This window comes from Mytilus galloprovincialis, chromosome 5, assembly GCF_965363235.1.
Source record: "Mytilus galloprovincialis chromosome 5, xbMytGall1.hap1.1, whole genome shotgun sequence".
Taxonomy (NCBI): domain Eukaryota; kingdom Metazoa; phylum Mollusca; class Bivalvia; order Mytilida; family Mytilidae; genus Mytilus; species Mytilus galloprovincialis.
The window spans coordinates 10134974-10144449 of record NC_134842.1 but is presented as its reverse complement, the minus strand read 5'-3'; the positions used below and the strand labels follow the sequence as shown (position 1 = coordinate 10144449).

The 9476-nt window shown below is 33.1% G+C and overlaps 1 long non-coding RNA gene across 1 annotated transcript in view; it reads left to right on the top strand.

The window, feature by feature from the left end:
• Nucleotides 1-9476, top strand: part of LOC143075113 (uncharacterized) — a 28537-nt gene continuing 19061 nt past the window's right edge. Inside the window, exons 1-4 of the long non-coding RNA XR_012978231.1 lie at nt 1-265; nt 1949-2305; nt 3879-4114; nt 6826-7378. This is a non-coding gene — a long non-coding RNA (uncharacterized LOC143075113). The remainder of the gene's footprint in view (nt 266-1948; nt 2306-3878; nt 4115-6825; nt 7379-9476) is intronic.

Sequence of the window (9476 nt, the reverse complement as noted above, 5' to 3'; positions counted from 1 at the left end):
GTGACAATCATATCATAATGCCGGAGTTCAGATAAGATACGACCCGTTATACAGGTACAGCGTGATACGATCCGTCCTAAAACTGGTCCGGAATGATTTTAAAAGTTGACTGAGATGTTTATATATTGATTCGGCTTGCATGTGGTCTGAACAGACATGTATTCGTCGGCGGTAAACGAAAGTAGGACGTTCAATTCATACAACATCGGCCTGGTTTATTGGTTTTAGTAGTTACAGAACTTCGTTGAAAACAAAAGATTTAAAGGTAATCGACGTGACGAGAAATAACTGCATGCATTCCTGTGATAGACTATTTAAACCTGTTTGAAATTTGTTAATACCATTACATATTAAAATGGAAAATGTCTCAGTAAGATCTCACTGTTTAAATCCTTGATGCAACGGTGTTACTTTAAAGAGTAATAATACTTAAACATTTGCGTATTAGAAAAAATACAGTTTTTACAGTTGCATTTTCATTTTTCTATTACAAATTGCTAGTTATATGAGTATATAATTAAATTATGTCCATAATTACTACTAAAAAATTTTCCAGCAGGAATCTTTCTTACTCAGAATTAGTAATTTGACAGATCTCGATTTGTATTTGTACACATCACTTATTATGTTATATGATATAAAGGTATGATGATGTGATACGATTGCCAATGACACAACTCTCCACCAGAGACAAAATAACATTGAGTTAACAACTACAGTTCACTTAACGGGCTCGAACAATGAGCAGAATCAATACCGAATTGTCATCTATAAAAGACCTTGACATAACAACTTTCAATAATTCAAATGCAAGAACTATTGGTCTGATTTATGAACTTTAATTTCAAGACTTTGGTGTTTTCCTCCCATACGAAAAGAAGGGAGGTATTAAGTGTTACCATTAACTCTCCATCTTTCAGTCTCCCCGTCTTTCCCTAAAATATTCTTATATACATTTTTGTCTATATGCAAATTTGAGATTTTAATAGGTTTTGTGACCTCATACATTATTTTGGAGCAGTATGTGTTACATAAAGATTTTTTAGGTCATAAAAGTGGAATTAGATACGAAATATAGAAAAAAGGAGGATGAGATTTAAAAACATATGTTTGTTTAGGCAATAATGAAAGTCAAATCACAAAAATACTGAACTCCCGAGGAAAATTCAAACAGAGAGTCCCAAATCAAAATGGCAAAATCAAAATCTTAAACACAATAAACGAATGGATAACAACTGTCACATTCCTGACTTGGTACAAACATTTCTTATGTAGCAAATGGTGGATTGAACCTGTTTTAGAGCTAGCTTACCCTCTCACGTGTATGACAGTCGCATCAAATTCCATTTTATTGACGACTTTGCGTGCACAAAACAAACAGACATAATAGTTAAACAGTGACATTGTGTTGTAACATTAAACACAAAAAAATACAAATATGTAACAAAGAGGCACAAATATGCAAATAGACCAAATTATATTTGCAAAAATTAAAGCCAAGAAAACAAAAGGAAAGAGACCTCCAATTTTTGCTTTATAAGTAGTATCTCATTTGATTTACATCCGATTCACACCCCAACTATAATAGGTTTTTTCACAATAACTAAATGTCAGTCTAATTAACCATCATAGTTATTTGACCTGAATGTGCTTATCATCATTAGCTGGACATTAGCTTTAAACAAAAAAGCTATTGAAAAAAAAAACATTTGTTATTTGCAATCACAAAAACCACCGAGACCATCTTTGAAAGACACAGTTCTCCTTGTTGAACTTTTGAAATTAGTTTGAAATGATTTTTAAGAGTGTGTCTACATTACATTTCCAATTGTTGATATTTCACTTATTTCGTTTGAGTTCTTCTACCATGTCTGTTTATAATTATTATAAGATTACAGAACTCCTACAGTATGATACACAGTCTATAATGTAGTCCTTCCTATTACAGGTCCATTCGTATAGACAAGATGATAAAGTATGAAACGTCACATCAATGGGGCTACAGTACTGATACAATCTAGAAGGAAGCACTGTAGCCAGTTATAGAAAATCAAATAAAGATTATCAAGATATGGAGATACTACGTATACAAAAGGAACCAAAATGAGCATAACAGTAGAAGAGTCAAACTTTTTGAGATTTTACTTTCTGAATCTGAAGATTGCTTCTAAAGCTGTGAGGATATATTTTGATTCTCTTCATCCTCCATCTGGACTTGCCAGTGAACTTGCTAATAGTAAAGCAAAGTTAACAGGACTTAGATTTATAACACAACTACAACTCCAGATATTATACCCAAGTAATGGTAAGTTTAATAAGTTTGTTAATTTTCTAAAAGATTTATCAATATTCAACAAGATACTTCTTTGGAAAGAGAAATGAATTAAAACAAACAATACTGCATTATGTCAGATTTAGATAGCCTGGCTTGATACAGGAATACCGGGAAATAAATTCTGTAGTAATCTGTTATAGCATGTTTAGGCATAGAATTTAAATCTAACAACTAATTAGTATTATTTATCTCCATGTTTGTTCAGCAAAATTAACCTTACAAGGATACCATGTTAAACCTAATACACATGGTAATTTTATAACAGCATATAGTGCAGTAAATCTTAATTTTGAAATTAAAAATTGGAACAAAATGATGTTGGTTTCAATAAACATATTGAAGATACCAGGAGTTAAATTCATGTTCATTAAAACATTTTGTGTAAAAAAAGACTGTCACTCTTTGGGTAGCCTCAAATAAAAAAAAGTTTAAAATATCAAATTAAAAAGTTGAAAGCATAGAGGACTTCAAAACAACTTTTATTTGTACATAATATAAAAAAGAAGATGTGGTATGATTGCCAATGATTGCCAACTGTCCACAAGAAACCAAAATGACACAGACATTAACAACTGTAGGTCACCGTACGGCCTTCAACAATGAGCAAAGCCCATACTGCATAGTCAGCTATAAAAGGCCCCGATAAGACAATGTAAAACAATTCAATCGAGAAAACTAATGGCCTCATTTATATAAAAAAAAATGAACGAAAAACAAATATGTAGCACATAAACACACGACAACCACTGAATTATACAGGCTCCTGACTTGGGACAGGCACATACATAAATAATGTGGCGGGGTTAAACATGTTAGCGGAATCCCAACCCTCGCCCTAACCAGTTGGGACAGTGGTATAACAGTACAACATAAGAACGAACTATAAAAATCAGTTGAAAAAAGCTTAACTCATCAGATGGACAAAAATACAAGTGGATGTGGCCGGGTACTTATACAATCATCCTGACAAAAAAGACACAATGAACAGATCTAAGAGTACTCGCAGTTATCTGACAACTAGTTCAAAGCCACTAACAACTAATAAAAAAATCATGCATCTGAGAAGTAACTATAAATCCGTACACATCAACCTTTATTAAACTGTTTACTATCTAGACCATAATGCCATAAAACTAAAACACACAACAAAAACCTGCATAGTACAGTAATAGACAGGATGACCACTGACTTAAATAAGCAAGGAAATCAAGATCTACTTTTTTTCCTCATAGAATTCATGAAATATACATGGACTAATTAGTTATAGACAACTTGAAAAAGACTTTCAGTGAATTTTATAACAGATGCACATACTATATATAATAAGTGTTTACTAAATTATTAATATGGATAAATAAACTGTTATTTTACATCCTTTCACATGGAATCATATTTGGTAATTGGCCTTCTTTGTTCAATATAACATGTATAAGAACCTCTGTTTTATGTGACAGAGTTTTTATATTAATGAGAACCCGATACAAAATTTGCATGTTTTTATTTAATACACGAAATATAAACATTACAATGATTTCTTTTGCAGCAAGTAATGTTACATCAGTCAACTTTGATACAACACTGTTAATTTGTCTTTTACGGAACCTGCCACAACGTGAATCTGCTCCTGCTACTGGCTGGGATAATTTACCACACCCTAGTGATACCAGTACGGGTGCAGACCTTGCCAGAGTTAAATGGTATAGAAACAAGTTAGTCCATACCAATGATGGGATATTGTCATCAACAGATGTCATTCAGTACTGGGGAGATTTAGAAGGTGTAAGTAAAAATAAGTTAGCACATGGCAGAGATTGACACCTTTAGTTTTTTTCATTAGTCTCCTTCCACCAAAGTGGAAGGTGGCACTGGCTATAGGTTTGCACTTCGTCTATCTGTCCATCCGTCAGTTTGTCAAATCAATTTTCTTCACTTTTTCTTCATGTTTAAAAATAAAGATTTGATACTTGGTATATAGAGAATAATACATGGCAAAATCCGTATGTCGTATCATCCCGAGACAATAATATCAGCTCAATTACTTATCTGAAGCACCTGGGTTACCTTACAATTTGCGTGCTGTTGTTTTAAAAATATTTTGTTTATTATGGTATTTTTTGTGTGTTTTGTATTTTTTATAGTTGCATTTAGTGTGCCAAAAAGTATGAAAACTGGACGTTCGTGACGTCACATACCAAACAATGACGTCATTCAATAAATTACGTTCCTCCCGAATGACCGTTCTATTTGACCTATTTTGAGGAAAAATTTTCTAAAGCTTACATAAAAAAAACCTGACTTTATGTAAAAGAAAAAAAAGTAGGGGTCTGATAAAGGGTATGCGATAAAGGGTGGGCATCAAAGTTGAGCGATATGGATTAAACAGCAGGCTATTTATCAAATATGCAAAACTACTGTATTTACTACTAAACATATGATAAATAGTTTTATCATGATCAGTTACAGATCAAGTTTGCATTTTGTTCGGGTCTGATAATTTTATAAAGATCTAAGATCCTTGGACTGCGAAAATTAAATCAACATGAGTAATTTAAGTACTCAGTTTTTCGTCATGCTTGAAGATATTGATTTAATTTTTGTGTATAGTTTTACCATGATGACATGTTTCATATCATTTTTTTTAACCTTTGTTTTAGTCTGCTCTGATAATTTTGTACAGAGTTATGGTCCTTGGACTTAAAAATGGATGCAAATAATCTGTTTTCCTCACTTTTTTTGTAATGCTGGAAGATATTGAGTTGATAACTGTATATAGTTTTTACCATTTCATGTTACAGCTAAAGTTTCAATTTTGTTTTGGTTTTGATGATTATTTTGCACAGTTATGGTCCAAACACTTTCTTTGTTATGCTTGAAGATAATGATTTGATATTTCTTATATCATATATATTTTGTTTTAGTACAATTATTTTTTTTCCAGTAGGGGTAATACTCTCAGAATGATTGTTTTAGAGCAATAGTAAAACCTCGGTCACACCTTACCGGATAGCACGCACGGACGCCTATGAAAATAAAAGTTGTCCGTTGACAAAATTGTTATCCGTTGGGAGTCCGTTGATGTACTGACCGAATAAAACGGACGTGTAACGGATGCCTAACGGACACACACCGGATATGCAACGTACGAGAAACGGAAACATACCGAACAGAACGGATGTCGAACGTTCATCCAACGGACGAGTACCGCATAAAACGGACACCTAACGGAAGCGTACCGGATAAAACGAATGAACAATATATACGGAAAAATTAAAGGCGACAATAATAATACATGTGCATCGCATCAATATTCAAAATGTTTAGGTGTAAGTGGTTTTGGTTTATTCTTCAAAATACCGCAAAAGGTCCGTGTCTGACCTGAATAAGAGCTGCTTGATTGTGAAGAATCGCCCTTACTCTATGAATAATAAGAATTCATGAACTGTAAGAAATCTGACATACCAATAATTGGCATTTCTGATGCGAAATTATGAATTGGCATTTACCAGTTTCAGATCCATTCATCATCTGTTTTATCCGTTATACGTCCGGTAGAAGTCCGTTTTTCATTCGTTCAACATCCGTTTTATCCGTTAAACGTCCGGTAGAAGTCCGTTGGTGAATTTATTTCCAGACCTCCAACGAATGTATAACGGACACGTAACGGAAACGAAACGGACGAGTACCGTACAAAACGGACGCCAAACGGACGTTCAACAGACATTTTATCCGTTGGATGTCCATTCAAAGTTTTGAACATGCTCAAAATTTTCCAAGTGAAAAAACGGACGTCGACGGATAAAACGTACGCTTAACGGACATGCAACGGATATGGACGGACGTCTAACGGACATGAACGGATTGAAAAAAAGTTATTCGTTAGGCGTCCGTTCGAGCTATCCGGAAAGGTATGACCGAGGCATAAAGGAACATCAAGTACTATTGTCACATGATTGTGTCATTGTTTTATCAGAGACATATATACACATATATGTCTCTGGTTTTATATAAAGAGAATTTGGATGTTTTGGCATATATGATTTGTTATGTGCCTTTTACTTGATTTATTTTTGTTCACGAATAAATAAGTTAATGATAATGCAGCTGATCGCATGAACGTTTTGATAAATATAAAAGTTGTCCATGGTTACCAATCATACCACATCTTCTTATTTATTTGTTAGCTTGTATTTTTTTACCTTTTGAACTGTAAACAAAACGCCACAACTGAATTGAGATTGTATCCTACCAACTAACACATTTGAATAAACACTTTATTATTGGATCAACATAGTTAATAAAACAACCATTTTTTGCCAAAATATTATTTTTTGCTATACATTTTCATCTTTTCCATATATATGTTTATAATACCAATTATTTGCACAAATTTTTATATTTGTATAAATATATTTCATCTGTATGGTAATGTTATGTTTTGTACACTCTATGAAAAATATCTTCATAAGTGTTTTTTTTTTTTATTTATGCAGGCTATTGGACGTCTCGGTGGAAGTAACCTGCTTATAGAAGCCCAGTCTACAAAACATATTGTTCTAGACAAATCCCTAACAGACATTTTAACAGAAATAAGAATTAATGAACATAATAATGAAGAGCATAGAGAAATGTTAGACAATCTCCAGGTTGAAGTTCACAAACAAAAGACCATCAAAGATCAACATGAACACAGAATTCAGCAGCTCACTGATTCTCTTCAGAAAGGAGTAGATGAGGCTCAGAGACATACTGCAGAACTTTCTGACCACAACTCATCAATAGCCAAATATACAGAGGAGATTGTAGAATGTAAGAAAGAGATAGAGAAAATAGATACTTCAATTAAACTTATACAAGAAGAAGTAACCGACAAAAAGAACCAGGTTGATACTTTAACACGTCTGTTAGAAAGCCTAGAATGCAAATATAACAATAAGGTCAAAGAAATTGATGAACAGCTGGCAAAACATGATGAACAAATTGCAACATCTGCCAAAGACATTGAAGATCTGAAGAAGAAACAACATGATACTGGTGACAAACCAGGTAAGAGTTCTCACGAATAAACACACATTCCAACTGACTATAATTTCAGAAAACGACATCTGTAACAAACACAAACTTTAAGCTACTTCTTTACAAGCAGAACCAAATACAATGAAAGTTCCAACTATGTACTGGCCTCTGAAGCTACACAAAACACCTTACAAATATAGATTTATTTCGTCTGGAAGCCATTGTTCCACTACTAAATTGTCTATTCTACTTACTAGCACACTAGGTACAATAAAAAATCTGATAGTAAATTGTTCAAATACGGCCTTTGAAAATAGTGGAATTAATTACTTTTGGAGTGTCAAAAACTTGTTGAAAGTACTTGAAAAATTGCATGCATATATTGCTGAACGAATCTGTTCAAAGTTTTGATTTTTCTACCCTATATACCACTTTGCCTTATACTCTTAATAAGAAAAAAATCACACACCTAATTAAGTGGGCATTTAAAAAGTCAGAATGTGAATACATATGCTCAAACTCTTCAAACTCTTTTTGGTCATTTTTAGTAGCAACAAACAAAAGAACTATGTCAATAGGACATGCTTTGATAATATATCTGCCCTTGAATTTTTACTTGATAATATTTATGTTCGCTTTTGAGATTCCATATATCGTCAAGTTATTGGAATTCAAATGAGGACTAACTGTGCACCACTTATTGCAGACCTGTTTTTGTATTGTTACGAGTTACAATTTATGACTAAAATCAGCAAGGACCCATGGAAACAACATTTGATACAAAAATTTAACAATACTTTTAGATATTTGGATGATATATTGGCTCTCAATGATGACAACTTCAATATTTATACTGAAGAAATGTATCCTGTTGAACTTACTGTAAATAAAGCTAATACTAACAATTACCATTGCCCTTTCTTTGATCTTTATATCATATCATTAACAGGAAGCGTAATACAAATTTTTTATTTAATTTATGATAAAAATAATGATTTTTTATTTTCTATCGTTAAGTATCCATTTTTAGATGGTGAGGTTCCTAAGTCACCAAATTTTCTTTTGTTTCATATTCTGACATCGGACTTGGACTTCTTTTGAACTGAGTTTTACTGTGCCTATTGTTTTCTATATTGGCTAGAATTATAGGGGGAAGGTTGAGATCTCAAAAAACATGTTTAACCCCGCCGCAATTTTGCGCCTGTTCCTAGTCAGGAGCCTCTGGCCTTTGTTTGTTGATTTTTAGGCAGTGGAGCTGCCTTATGCGAGCACCCTAGATTTGTGTTCTACACAATAAATGCTGAAATATGTGCCATTGTTATTATCTAGCTGGCTATTGTGTTATTTATTACTAATTGAACATTTTTTCATACTTTTATTTCTGGAATACTTAGAATATGACCAGAAAAACCTTAAATTATCTTGGAACTATCCAAAACTTTTGAAGTTGCACATAGGATGTAGTGCTCAATAGAAATCTGTACGTATTTAAAATCCCCTGTGCTTTCCACTACGATGTCAAAGAACAATTATATGAAATATTTCATCGCCTAAAATCTGTAATTACAAGTCGTTTATATTTCCCAAATGGCAAAATGCGCAGGAATATTGTGCATGTACAACAAATCTCTATGATAGAGGAAAATAAAGTTATATATCTAAGGTGGCAGTAATTTTTCCTTATCTTGCCAAAAAAGGTTGTTGTTATTTTATGAATGAAATGAGGTCATGAAACAGATCCAGAAATCTACGTTCAACTTTGTTGGATGTTTTAAGAAATGTGGACAACTTGAACAACTTGTCCCCGGATACAAGTCGGACAGAATCCACTGGAACCGTCTAAGAAGACAACTCTGACCGTTTTTCAGATTTACTTAAGGTTTCATAAAATGTTAGACTATTGTGTCTAGCTGAGCCATGAATGTTAGTGTATTGGGGTCTATTTAGGAGTATTTTGGAGGGGCCTGAAGAAGGGAGGGGTTTACTATAGAACCCTATGGGATTGATTCTTTTTTCAAATGACTATTTCTCGCCAAAAGTAAGTGATAGACACACACGGCTTTCAGTAATAAGAATAGGACAATAACAAAAATCAAACAAAGTATATGGTGAGTTCCTGGGGGTCATT